Consider the following 14,654-nt stretch of genomic DNA (forward strand, 5'->3'; position numbering starts at 1 on the left):
GATCCCCGCACCCGAGGCCGCGTGGCCCCTTGGTGCTGGCGGCGGATATGTCAGGAAAACATTTGTCTCAAATGTTACCAATTTGGTAAGGTTACCAAAACTCCTAAAACAAAGACCAACAGAGCACCGGCCTGTCCTGTAATCCCGATTAAGAAAGCGCCCAGCAAGAAAAACAACAAGAGCATTTCCGTAGGTGAACCTGCGGAAGGATCATTACCGGTTTGAGATCCCCGCACCCGAGGCCGCGTGGCCCCTCGGTGCGGGGATCTCAAACCGGTAATGATCCTTCCGCAGGTTCACCAACGGAAACCTTGTTACTACTTTTACGTCCTCTAGATAGTCAAGTTTGATCGTCTTCTCGGCACGTCTTCTCATGAAAAGATTTCTGCTTCAAAAAAGTTGAAAATTTATATGAAAAGATTTCGACTTCAAAAAAGTCTAAGATTTTCATGAAAAGATTTCGGCTTCAAAAAAGTTGACCATTTTCATGAAAAGATTTAAGCTTCAAAAAAGTTGAAAATTTTCATGAAAAGATTTCGGTTTGAAAAAGTTGAAAACTTTCATGAAAAGATTTCGGCTTCAAAAAAGTTGAAAACTTTCATGAACTATTTCGACTTCAAAAAAGTCGAAGATTTTCATGAAAAGTTTTCGGCTTCAAAAAAGTTGAACATTTTCATGAAGTATTTCGGCTGCAAAAAAGTCTAAAATTTTCATGAAAAGATTTCTGCTTCAAAAAAGTTGAAAATTTACATGAAAAGATTTCGACTTCAAAAAAGTAAAAGACTTTCATGAAAAGATTTCTGCTTCAAAAAAGTTGAAAATTTTCATGAAAAGATTTCGGCTTCAAAAAGTTGAAAATTTTCATGAAAACATTTCGGCTTCAAAAAAGTTGACCATTTTCATGAAAAGATTTCGGCATGAAAAAAGTTGAAAATTTTCATGAAAAGATTTCGGTTTCAAAAAGTTGATAATTTTCATGAAAAGATCTCGGCTTCAAAAAAGTTGAACATTTTTCATGAAAAGATTTCGTTTTCAAAAAAATGGAACATTTTCATGAAAAGATTTTGGTTTCAAAAAGTTGAAAATTTTCATGAAAAGATTTCAGCTTCAAAAAGGTTGAAAACTTTCATGAACTATTTCGACTTCAAAAAAGTCGAAGATTTTCATGAAAAGATTTCGGCTTCAAAAAAGTTGAACATTTTCATGAAGTATTTCGGCTGCAAAAAAGTCGAAGATTTTCATGAAAAGATTTCTGCTTCAAAAAAGTTGAACATTTTTTATGAAAAGATTTCGGCTTCAAAAAAGTTTAAAATTTTCATGAAAAGATTTCGGCTTCAAAAAAGTTGAACATTTTCATGAAGTATTTCGGCTTGAAAAAAGTTGAAAATTCACATTAAAAGATTTCGGCTTCAAAAAAGTTGAAAATTTTCATGAAAAGATTTCTACTTCAAAAAGTTGAAAATTTTCATGAAAAGATTTTGGTTTCAAAAAGTTGAAAATTTTCATGAAAAGATTTCAGCTTCAAAAAGGTTGAAAACTTTCATGAACTATTTAGACTTCAAAAAAGTCGAAGATTTTCATGAAAAGTTTTCGGCTTCAAAAAAGTTGAACATTTTCATGAAGTATTTCGGCTTCAAAAAAGTTGAACATTTTCATGAAGTATTTCGGCTGCAAAAAAGTCGAAGATTTTCATGAAAAGATTTCTGCTTCAAAAAAGATGACCATTTTCATAAAAAGATTTCGGTTTCAAAAAGTTGAACATTTTCATGAAAAGATGTCGGCTTCAAAAAAGTTGAAAATTTTCATGAAGTATTTCGGCTTCAAAAAAATGGAACATTTTCATGAAAAGATTTCGGCTTCAAAAAAGTTGAACATTTTCATGAAAAGATTTCGGCTTCAAAAAAGTTGAAAATTTTCATGAAAAGATTTTGGTTTCAAAAAGTTGAAAATTTTCATGAAAAGATTTCTGCTTCAAAAAACTTGAACATTTTTTATGAAAAGATTTCTGCTTCAAAAAAGTTGAAAATTTTCATGAAAAGATTTCGGCTTGAAAAAAGTTGAAAATTCACATTAAAAGATTTCGGCTTCAAAAAAGTCAAAAACTTTCATGAAGTATTTCGGCTTCAAAAAAGTTGAAAATTTTCATGAAAAGATTTCTACTTCAAAAAGTTGAAAATTTTCATGAAAAGATTTTGGTTTCAAACAGTTGAAAATTTTCATGAAAAGATTTCAGCTTCAAAAAGGTTGAAAACTTTCATGAACTATTTCGACTTCAAAAAAGTCGAAGATTTTCATGAAAAGTTTTCGGCTTCAAAAAAGTTGAACATTTTCATGAAGTATTTCGGCTTCAAAAAAGTCGAAGATTTTCATGAAAAGATTTCTGCTTCAAAAAAGTTGAACATTTTCATGAAAAGATTTCTGCTTCAAAAAAGTTGAAAATTTTCATGAAAATATTTCGTCTTCAAAAAAGATGACCATTTTCATAAAAAGATTTCGGTTTCAAAAAGTTGAACATTTTCATGAAAAGATGTCGGCTTCAAAAAAGTTGAAAATTTTCATGAAGTATTTCGGCTTCAAAAAAATGGAACATTTTCATGAAAAGATTTCGGCTTCAAAAAAGTTGAAAATTTTCATGAAAAGATTTCGGCTTCAAAAAAGTTGAAAATTTTCATGAAAAGATTTTGGTTTCAAAAAGTTGAAAATTTTCATGAAAAGATTTTGGTTTCAAAAAGTTGAAAATTTTCATGAAAAGATTTTGGTTTCAAAAAGTTGAATATTTTCATGAAAAGATTTCTGCTTCAAAAAAGTTGAAAATTTTCATGAAAAGATTTCGGCTTCAAAAAGTTGAAAATTTTCATGAAAAGATTTCGGCTTCAAAAAACTTGACCATTTTCATGAAAAGATTTCGACTTCAAAAAAGTTGAAAATTTTCATGAAAAGATTTTAGTTTCAAAAAGTTGAAAATTTTCATGAAAAGATTTCTACTTCAAAAAGTTGAAAATTTTCATGAAAAGATTTTGGTTTGAAAAAGTTGAAAATTTTCGTGAAAAGATTTTGGTTTCAAAAAGTTGAATATTTTCATGAAAAGATTTCTGCTTCAAAAAAGTTGAAAATTTTCATGAAAAGATTTCGGCTTCAAAAAGTTGAAAATTTTCATGAAAAGATTTCGGCTTCAAAAAACTTGACCATTTTCATGAAAAGATTTCGACTTCAAAAAAGTTGAAAATTTTCATGAAAAGATTTTAGTTTCAAAAAGTTGAAAATTTTCATGAAAAGATTTTGGCTTCAAAAAAGTTGAAAATGTTCATGAAGTATTTCGGCTTCAAAAAAATGGAACATTTTCATGAAAAGATTTCGGTTTCAAAAAGTTGAAAATTTTCATGAAAAGATCTCGGCTTCAAAAAAGTTGAACATTTTCATGAAAAGATTTTGGCTTCAAAAAAGTTGAACATTTTCATGAAAAGATTTCGGCTTCAAAAAAGTTGAAAATTTTCATGAAAAGATTTCGGCTTCAAAAAAGTTGAAAATTTTCATGAACTATTTCTGCATCAAAAAAATTGAAAATTTTCATGAAAAGATTTAGGTTTCAAAAAAGTTGAAAATTTTCATGAAGTATTTCGGCTTAAAAAAAGTCTAAAATTTTCATGAACTATTTCGGCTTCAAAAAAGTTGAAAATTTTCATGAAAAGATTTCTGCTTCAAAAAAGTTGAAAATTTTCATGAAAAGATTTCGGCTTCAAAAAAGTCGAAGATTTTCATGAAAAGATTTCGGCTTCAAAAAAGTTGAACATTTTCATGAAAAGATTTCGGCTTCAAAAAAGTTGAAAATTTTCATGAAGTATTTCGGCTTCAAAAAAATGGAACATTTTCATGAAAAGATTTCGGATTCAATAAAGTTGAACATTTTCATGAAAAGATTTCTGCTTCAATAAAGTTGAAAATTTACATGAAAAGATTTCGACTTCAAAAAAGTCTAAGATTTTCATGAAAAGATTTCGGCTTCAAAAAAGTTGAACATTTTCATGAAAAGATTTAGACTTCAAAAAAGTTGAATATTTTCATCAAGTATTTCGGCTTCAAAAAAGTCGAAGATTTTCATGAAAAGATTTTGGCTTCAAAAAAGTTGAAAATTTTTATGAAAAGATTTCGGCTTCAAAAAAGTTGAACATTTTCATGAAAAGATTTCTGCTTCAAAAAAGTTGAAAAATTACATGAAAAGATTTTGGTTTCAAAAAGTTGAAAATTTTCATGAAAAGATTTCGGCTTCAAAAAAGTTTAACATTTTCATGAAAAAATTTCGGCTTCAAAAAAGTTGAAAAATTACATGAAAAGATTTTGGTTTCAAAAAGTTGAAGATTTTCATGAAAAGATTTAGACTTCAAAAAAGTTGACTATTTTCATGAAAAGATTTCGGTTTCAAAAAGTTGAAAATTTTCATGAAAAGATTTCGGCTTCAAAAAAGTTGAACATTTTCATGAAAAGATTTCGGTTTCAAAAAAGTTGAACATTTTCATTAAAAGATTTCTGCTTCAAGACAAATGTTTTCCTGACATATCCGCCGCCAGCACCGAGGGGCCACGCGGCCTCGGGTGCGGGGATCTCAAACCGGTAATGATCCTTCCGCAGGTTCACCTACCTGGGCATACCACCCTGAACACGCCCGATCTCGTCCGATCTCGGAAGCTAAGCAGGGTCGGGCCTGGTTAATACTTGGATGGGAGACCGCCTGGGAATACCAGGTGCTGTAAGCTTTTTCATTTTTTTCATCATATGCTTTTCTTTCATCATATAGAGACATATTCACATGTCCAAAAATTCAGCCAGAATCAATAATGTGGGGGAGCATTTGCTTTTTCATTTTTTTCATCATATGCTTTTCTTTCATCATATAGAGACATATTCACATGTCCAAAAATTCAGCCAGAATCAATAATGTGGGGGAGCATTTGCTCCCCCACATTATGGCCGAGGGCATGAGATCTGTAAAAGGCCCCTTTCTGCACACAATAATGGCTTACGGCCATACCACCCTGAACACGCCCCGTTTACGGCAGAGACAGAGTGGAGCCCGGAGAGAGCAAACGTGCCAGAGAGAGCAGGAGTCCTTATTTTTCATTTTTGTTATATATGCCTTGTTTTGTTTAAAGTCCTCAGATCTTGAGTGAACGTCCCCCAGCAGTCACGGACTGTGAGGGGGATTGCTTTTCTTTTTTGCTTTTTTCTTACCTGTTTACCCCTTTTTTTGGGAAGACCTTTGATTTCTTAAATGTTTGCTAGCGGGCCCCTAGCAAGCACACACGGACGGATTACAAAGATGACAGGACAACGGACCGGAGAAAAGGAAAAAGAAATGGATAATGGACAAGAAAAAGGACAGACAAACACGGCATTGAAACAACGGAACGGATTAAACGACAACGAAAAGGACGACGGACAAAAAGGACTGATAAACATGGCAAACGAAACTAGGAATGGTATGGACAACGGAGAGAGAGGAAGAGAGAGGAGCAGTGAGCTGATTGCCCCAGCTGCGGACAATCAAGGACTGATTGGTGTGCAGAGTGTGAGAGGTGCAGAGGGAGCTGAGACAAGAGAGGCAAAAGTGGCCTACGAAAAAAAACTGACACTAAACATTGAAATGGTGGGGGAAAAAGTGCCTCTACAGCAGGTGATGAACAATTTAAAAATGATCTGCGGGGGCCTGCTGGCGTGCAGAACCGTGGGGCCGGAAAAACTGGAAGTAACAGGGAGCAACATCAAGGGAAAAGAAAGGCTGCTGGACGGCTTCAAAATTGGAGAGACAAGAGTTGTAGCCAGAGAACTAAACAATGACGAGCTGGTGGTGTCCTTTCTGAACCTGCCGGCCTACATCACGGATGAAGAAATCGTGTGGAAGCTGACGGGCTGGGGAGTGAACCCCACATCTCCGATTAAAAGAAGAATGTGGCCAGGGACAACAATAGCCGACGGAACAAGGTTTGTCCGGGTCCGGTTCAACGACCAGGTACAGTCGCTACCGTACTCCACAAAATTCAATACAGTGATGGGGAGCGAATTCTTCAGAATCATTCATGACAGACAGCAAAAAGTGTGCAGGATGTGTATCCAGCCGGGACACATCCTGCGAGAGTGCCCGGAGTTCATGTGCCACAAATGTGGGGTGCAGGGACACTTTGCACGTGAGTGCAGCGCGAACCTGGCAAAATGTAAAAACTGTGGAAAAAGAGAAAATGACTGCGAGTGTGAAAATGAAAAGGAGAGCAGGAATGAGGCGGAGGAGGAGGTGTACAAGGACGCGGCAGAAGGAGAGGAGGAGGTGACTGGAGAAAGCGAGGAGGAGACCGGAGAGGAGGAGGGCAGCGGAGGAGAAATGGAGCAGAGCGGAGAGAGCGGAGGAGAGCAGGTGGCAGAGAACGAGTTGGAGACGCCGGAGCAGGCTGGAGGAGGGGGACAACAGAAGCAGCGGAAAACGAGCAAGAAAGCGAAAAAGGGAGACAGAACGGACGGAGAACCAGGGGTAAGCATGAGCACAAAGGGGAGGGAGGTGCCTGAGAGGGTGCCGGGGCAGGCGGGAGGGAGTAAAATCAGGGCAAACAACCTGACTAAAAGCGCCAGTCCAAACGAAACGGACAGCGAAATGAATGTTAGTGAACTGGCAAGCGCGCAAAAAAGACTGAGTTTGGGGCAACGAAAGAAGTTGGCTAAAAAATTAAAAAGTAAAGACAAATAATGGCTGGAAATAACCCTGGTAAATCCGTTTGTTTTTCTTTTTTTTTTCCTTTATGATAATGGCCTTAATTTTATTTTCTATCAACGCCAATGGACTACGAAGCAAGGAAAAGAGACAATCCATGCTTTCCTGGCAAAATGACATCCTGTGTGTGCAGGAGACCAGGTGGGATGATTCCCTGGTAGAAGACATTAAAAAAGACTTTGTGGGCCAAATCTTTAGCTCCAATGGTACGCCAAGGGCGAGAGGAGTGGCGGTTCTAATCAAAACGGATCGGGTAACAGGGGTTAATTTGGTGTACGGGGATAAAGAGGGGAGAGTTATAGTTATAGACTGTATGTACGAAACAAAAAATTTAAGAATTATAAATATATATGCGCCGAACGGAGAAAAAGAAAGGAAAACGTTTTTTATAGAAATAAGCAAATGGTGGGAAGGAAACTGCGTGATAATCGGCAACTTCAATGTGGCAATGACGCCAACAGACGTATCAAAAAATAATGTGTTCAAGGGGGACGTAAGCAGAGGGGCACTGAAAGACCTAATAATAACCAAGCAGTGCTTAGACATATGGAGATTGCTGCACCCATGGGAAAGGGCTTACTCTAGAAGGCAAATCGTGCTAAACAGACTGAAACAATCAAGAATAGACCTCTCCCTGGTGACATGTGAGGTGGTGAAGTGGGTAAAAAGCGCTGAGTATAAAACCAATACGTGGAGCGATCACGCAGGAATGACAATCACATTTGGAAAAGAAACTGATTCACGTAAAGGAGGGATATGGTGCTTTAACGGAAGTCTGCTAGAAGATGATGCGTTTGTGAAAAGCATGAAAAAATGCTTGAATGATGTGGGATATGAGTGGGGGGAGAATGAAGATATGAATGTGTGGTGGGATGGGGTAAAAGTCAGAATCAAAAAAAAGTGCATTAACTATAGTAAGGAGAAAAAGTGGAGAGAAAATCAAATGGAAGAGAATCTAAGAAAACAACTAAGTGAGGAAATAACATTGCTCGACAGTGCAGATAATGCTTGCGCAGAAAAATACATACACTTAAAAGAGCAGTTAAAAGCGTTCGAACTAAAAAAATGTAGGGGCGCAGCGATTAGGAGCAAAATACAATATTTGTATGAAGGGGAAAGGAGCACAGCCTTTTTCCTGGGTCTGGAGAAACAAAAGCAAATAAAAACAGAAATAAACGAATTAGTGAACGCAGCAGGGGAAAGGGTGACGGATAAAACTGAAATATTAAAAACGGTCAAAGGCTACTATGAAAGCCTGTTCACGAGACAGGAGTGTGATGGTGCGAGCGCGGACAGAGCTGTGGGTGCCTTAAAGAAGGAACTTAGCGACGAGGATAAAATATGGTGTGAAAGTGAGTTTACGGACGGAGAAATCAAAAGCGCTCTAGAGGGTTTAAACAGAAACAAAAGTCCTGGTAGCGATGGCCTAACTGCTGAATTTTATTTAGCTTTCAAAGAACAGCTAGTACCCATACTAGGCAAACTAAGTAAATATATTGAGAGAGTCAAATGCATACCGAAAAGCTTGGGGGAGGGGGTGGTTACTATTTTCTACAAAAACAAGGGGGACAATAAAAATCTGGACAACTACAGACCAATCAGTTTACTAAACACAGATTACAAAATCATAGCAAAAACAATAGCCAATAGAATCAGGGAAGTAATAGGAACTATCATAGAGCAAACACAATCATACAGCATACCAAACAGGGACATAGCAGACTCAATCATTTCAATAAAACAGACGGTCAGGGACATGGAAAGGGAGGGGGGGATATGGTTAGGGATTGATTTAAGTAAGGCATTTGACAGAGTGGATCATGGGTTCATGGGGAGGGTTTTGGAGAAGTTTGGGTTCGGGGAGAGAATGCGAGAGTGGATAAATGTGTTGTACAAAGGGGCGGAAAGTAAGATAAAATGTAACGGGGCTTTAACTGATGCATTTAAGATCACAAGATCAGTAAGACAGGGGTGTCCGATGTCAGCGCTGCTGTATAGCTTGGTGGCAGAGCCGCTGGCAGCGCTGATATCGGAAGACGGGAGCATTGAAGGAATAGGGGAGGAAAATGTTAAAATAATCCAATATGCGGATGACGTGAATATAATGGTGAAAAGAGAGGAGGATATAGAACTAATACTGAAACACGTGCAAACCTATGAAAGGGCATCGGGGGCAAAAGTAAACGAAAATAAGTCTGAAATTATGCTACTGGGAAGGGAATCAAATTACGCTAATAGGTGGGGATTTAAAACGGTGGGGGAGAGAAGAAAAGTGCTGGGAGTGAGTGTGGGGAAAAACGAGAATGAATGTGATGACGAAACATGGAAAGAGGTGGTGGGTAAAATTAAGAAAACTTTGAATTTGTGGAGGGCAAGGGGCCTATTGCTGAGAGTAAGGAGAAAAAGTGGAGAGAAAATCGAATGGAAGAGAATCTAAGAAAACAACTAAGTGAGGAAATAACATTGCTCGACAGCGCAGATAATGTTTGTGCGGAAAAATACATACACTTAAAAGAGCAGCTAAAAAAGTTCAAACTGAAAAAATGTAGGGGCCCAGCTATAAGGAGCAAAATACAATATTTGTATGAAGGGGAGAGGAGCACAGCCTTTTTCCTGGGTCTGGAGAAACAAAAGCAAAAAAGAACAGAAATAAACGAATTAGTGAACGCAGCAGGTGAAAGTGTGATGGATAAAAATGAAATATTAAAACAGTCAAAGGCTATTATGAAAGCCTGTTCACGAGGCAGGAGTGTGATGGTGCGAGCGCGGACAGAGCTTTGGGTGCCTTAAAGAAAGAATTAAGCGACGAGGATAAAATATGGTGTGAAAGCGAGTTTACGGACGAAGAAATCAAAAGCGCTCTAGAGGGTTTAAACAAAAACAAAAGTCCTGGTAGCGATGGCCTAACCGCTGAATTTTATTTAGCTTTCAAAGAGCAGCTAGTACCCATACTAGGTAAACTAAGTAAATATATTGAGAGAGTCAAATGCATACCGAAAAGCTTGGGGGAGGGGGTGGTTACTATTTTCTACAAAAACAAGGGGGACAATAAAAATCTGGACAACTACAGACCAATCAGTTTACTAAACATAGATTACAAAATCATAGCAAGAACAATAGCCAATAGAATCAGGGAGGTAATAGGAACTATCATAGAACAAAGATCATTAGGGACTTTATTTGGAGAAACAAAGCAACGAGTATAGCTCACAAAACAATAATAGGGGCTAAAGATCAGGGAGGGTTAGCTTTGATTGATTTACTGACAAAAAAAGTAGCACTAAGAGCCAAATTGATAGGCAAATTTAAGGACCAGAACCGGAACGTAGGTTTGAAAAACCACTTCAAACATCATCTGTGCAGTTTTGGACTCCACAACGAGGACAACCTGCACCAGATCAATAACCCGGACGCATTTAAACACTTGCCACGTTTTTTCCAGGGAGTACTCAATGCGTGGTATCAGGTTTCAGCCTGGACTGTACCGGAGTGCGGAACGAGAGGGTCAGTGCTGCGGCTGCCCTTCCTCTCAAGCCCGTATTTTAAAAATGGGGAGAGGGCAATCAAGTGCGAGGCAATGGAGAAAGCGGGATACATTAGAATAGGGGATTTATTGAACGGTGGCGGGGAGTTTGATGTACAAATGGTGCTGGGGGGGTTAAAAAATAAGGGGTATGTGTGTAGAAAGGATGTGATTGAGAGAGTGTTTGAAAATGTAAAATTGTCGTTGTCGAGTGAATAGGAAAAGCTAATCAAGGAGAAGTAGGGAGCGATGCGGGACGAGGCGGTGGGGATCTCCCTGTGCCTAGGGGAGAAGACATTACTGATGTCACCACAAAAATTTGGTATAGATGCGCAATCACACATAGAATACGGAAACCCACATCTGAAGTTAAATGGACAGACACATACCCAGACATAACAAGCAACATGATATGGAAGAACAATAACATACCGCATACACCGCATGCAATATTTGACTTAGATTTCGAACTGAGGCACAGGAGGATCTTCACCTGCATCGTCCTGCATCAAATCCACAAGGAGCGGTATGAAAGAAAGTGTTGTGTATGTGAAAGTATGGATGAGGATTTGGTGCATTTGTTTGTTACATGTGGGGAATTGGGCGTGTTTTGGGGAAAAATAAGGGAAATGTAGTGGGAAATGTAGCGAGAATGAGTGTTGGAATGAAAGGGGGTGGGAATTGTCGGTGCTGTTGGGGGTGGGAACGAAACAAAAAAACCACAATGTTATGAATATGATTTTAGCCTATGCACGCAAAGCAGTTTTTTAACAGGAGGAATTTTGCATTGTATGAAAACAAGAGAATGAATGTGTGGAGAATGTTTTCGAATGAATGGAGAGCACACCTAAAATTGTTGCACGTTGCGAATGAGAGTGAGTTTGTGAGAATGTTTGTGGAAGGGGCGAATGTGTGTGGGGTAAATGAAGAGGGAATTGTGTGGGATGTATAATTTATTTTGTTTTTGTTAGGGCTTTTCTTTGGTCATGGGGAAAAATGGGTGGTTTGATTTGAGGGCTTTTGGTTTGCCGGGGATTTTGTTTGCTTTGTGGGTTGTTTACTTTGAGGGAGGAACTCAAGAGAGTTTTTAAGTTTTTTGGAATCAGGGGAGGTTTTGATTTTGTTTGCTTTATTTTGATTTTGTTTGGCAATCGCTTGTTTCTGAGGGGAGGTTTGATTTATATGGTGTATGTCTTGGGATAGTATTTCTTGTAAATGATGTGTAAATAATATAAATGTTTTTGTACTTTTGGTAATAAAAGATTTTTAAAAAAACACGCCCGATCTCGGAAGCTAAGCAGGGTCGGTCCTGGTTAGTACTTGGATGGGAGACCGCCTGGGAATACCAGGTGCTGTAAGCTTTTTCATTTTTTTCATCATATGCTTTTTTTTCATCATATAGAGACATATTCACATGTCCAAAAATTCAGCCAGAATCAATAACATTATGGCCGAGGGCATGAGATCTTTAAAAGGCCCCTTTCTGCACACAATAATGGCTTACGGCCATACCACCCTGAACACGCCCCGTTTATGGCAGAGACAGAGTGGAGCCTGAAGAGAGCAGACGTGCCAGAGAGAGCAGGAGTCCTTATTTTTCGTTTTTGTTGTATATGCCTTGTTTTGTTTAAAGTCCTCAGATCTTGAGTGAACGTCCCCCAGCAGTCACGGACTGTGAGGGGGATCGCTTTTCTTTTTTGCAATTTTTTTCTTACCTGTTTACCCCTTTTTTTGGGAAGATCTTTGATTTCTTAATGTTTGCTAGCGGGCTGCTAGCAAACACACACGGACAGATTGCAAAGATGACAGATTAAACGACAACGAAAAGGACGACGGACAAAAAGGACGGATAAGCATGGCAAACGAAACTGGGAATGGTATGGACAACGGAGAGAGAGGAAAAGAGAGGAGCGGCGAGCTGATTACCCCAGCTGCGGATGATCAAGGACTGATTGGTGCGCAGAGTGTGAGAGGTGGAGAGGGAGCTGAGAAAAGAGAGGCAAAAGTGGCCTACGAAAAAAAACTGACACCAAACATCGAAATGGTGGGGGAAAAAGTGCCTTTACATCAGGTGATGAACAACTTAAGAATGATTTGCGGGGGCCTGCTGGCGTGCAGAACCGTGGGGGCCGGAAAAACTGGAAGTGACAGTGAGCAACATCAAGGGAAAAGAAAGGCTGCTGGACGGCTTTAAGGTTGGTGAGACAAGAGTTGTAGCCAGAGAACTAAATAATGATGAGCTGGTGGTGTCTTTTCTGAACCTGCGTGTATCAGGTGTGATACTGTGTATCCAGCCGGGACACATCCTGCGAGAGTGCCCGGAGTTCATGTGCCATAAATGTGGGGTGCAGGGACACTTTGCACGTGAGTGCAGCGCGAACCTTGCAAAATGTAAAAACTGTGAAAAAAGAGAAAATGACTGCGAGTGCAAAAATGAAAAGGAGAGCAGGAATGAGGCGGAGGAGGAGGTGTACAAGGACGCGGCAGAAGGAGAGGAGGAGGTGACTGGAGAAAGCGAGGAGGAGACCGGAGAGGAGGAGGGCAGCGGAGGAGAAATGGAGCAGAGCGGAGAGAGCGGAGGAGAGCAGGTGGCAGAGAACGAGTTGGAGATGCCGGAGCAGGCTGGAGGAGGACAACAGAAGCAGCGGAAAACGAGCAAGAAAGCGAAAAAGGGAGACAGAACGGACGGAGAACCGGGGGTAAGCATGAGCATAAAGGGGAGGGAGGTGCCTGAGAGGGTGTCAGGACAGGCGGGAGGGAGTAAAATCGGGGCAAACAACCTGACTAAAAGTGCCAGTCCAAATGAAACGGACAGCGAAATGGATGTTAGTGAACTGGGAAGCGCGCAAAAAAGACTGAGTTTGGGGCAACGAAAGAAGTTGGCTAAAAAATTAAAAAGTTAAGACAAATAATGGCTGGAAGTAACCCTGGTAAATCAGTTTGTTTTTCTTTTTGATAATGGCCTTAATCTTATTTTCTATCAACGCCAATGGACTACGGAGCAAGGAAAAGAGACAATCCATGTTTTCCTGGCAAAATGACATTCTGTGCGTGCAGGAGACCAGGTGGGATGATTCCCTGGTAGAAGACATTAAAAAAGACTTTGTGGGCCAAATCTTTAGCTCCAATGGTACGCCGAGGGCGAGAGGAGTGGCGGTTCTAGTCAAAACGGATCGGGTAACAGGGGTTAATTTGGTGTACGGAGACAAAGAGGGGAGAGTTATAGTTATAGACTGTATGTATGAAACGAAAAATTTAAGAATTATAAATATATATGCGCCGAACGGAGAAAAAGAAAGTAAAACGTTTTTTATTGAAATAAGCAAATGGTGGGAAGGAAACTGCGTGATAATCGGCGACTTTAATGTGGCGATGACACCAACAGACGGATCAAAAAATAACGTGTTCAAGGGGGACGTGAGCAGAGGGGCACTTAAAGACCTAATCATAACCAAACAGTGCATAGACATATGGAGATTGCTGCACCCATGGGAAAGGGCTTATTCTAGAAGGCAAATTTTACTAAATAGATTGAAACAATCAAGAATAGACTTCTCTCTGGTGACGTGTGAGGTGGTGAAGTGGGTTAAAAGCGCCGAGTTTAAAACTAATACGTGGAGCGATCACGCAGGAATGACAATCACATTTGGAAAAGAAACTAATTCACGAAAAGGAGGGATATGGTGCTTTAACGGAAGTCTGCTCGAAGATGATGCGTTTGTGAAAAGCATGAAAAAATTCTTGAATGATATGGGATATGAGTGAGGGGAGAATGAAGATATGAATGTGTGGTGGGATGGGGTAAAAGTCAGAATCAAAAAAAAGTGCATTAACTATAGTAAGGAGAAAAAGTGGAGAGAAAATCGAATGGAAGAGAATCTAAGAAAACAACTAAGTGAGGAAATAATATTGCTCGACAGCGCAGATAATGTGGAAAAATACATACACTTAAAAGAGCAGCTAAAAGCGTTTGAACTTAAAAAATGTAGGGGCGCAGCTATTAGGAGCAAAATACAATATTTTTATGAAGGGGAGAGGAGTACAGCTTTTTTCCTGGGTCTGGAGAAACAAAAGCAAAAAAGAACAGAAATAAACGAATTAGTGAACGCAGCAGCGGGAAGTGTGACGAATAAAAATGAAATATTAAAAACAATCAAATGCTGAACCTTCGGCCCAGTCTGAGGTCCTGAGCACTCTGGAAGAGGGTTTCTTCCAGAATATTTCTGTCCTTGGCCGCATTCATCTTTCCTTCAATTGGAACCAGTCGTCCTGTCCCTGCAGCTGAAAAACACCCCCATAGCATGATGCTGCCACCACCATGTTTCACTGTTGGGATTGTATTGGGCAGGTGATGAGCAGTGCCTGGTTTTCTCCACA

The 14,654-nt window shown here is 39.2% G+C and overlaps 1 pseudogene; it reads left to right on the plus strand.

Moving 5' to 3' along the window:
- Window positions 1-4,630: 4,630 nt before the first annotated feature.
- On the plus strand, window positions 4,631-4,751 carry LOC114919124 (5S ribosomal RNA; annotated as a pseudogene).
- Window positions 4,752-14,654: the final 9,903 nt, after the last annotated feature.

The sequence above is a fragment of the Labrus bergylta genome, chromosome 24 (genome assembly GCF_963930695.1).
Source record: "Labrus bergylta chromosome 24, fLabBer1.1, whole genome shotgun sequence".
Classification (NCBI taxonomy): Eukaryota; Metazoa; Chordata; class Actinopteri; order Labriformes; family Labridae; genus Labrus; species Labrus bergylta.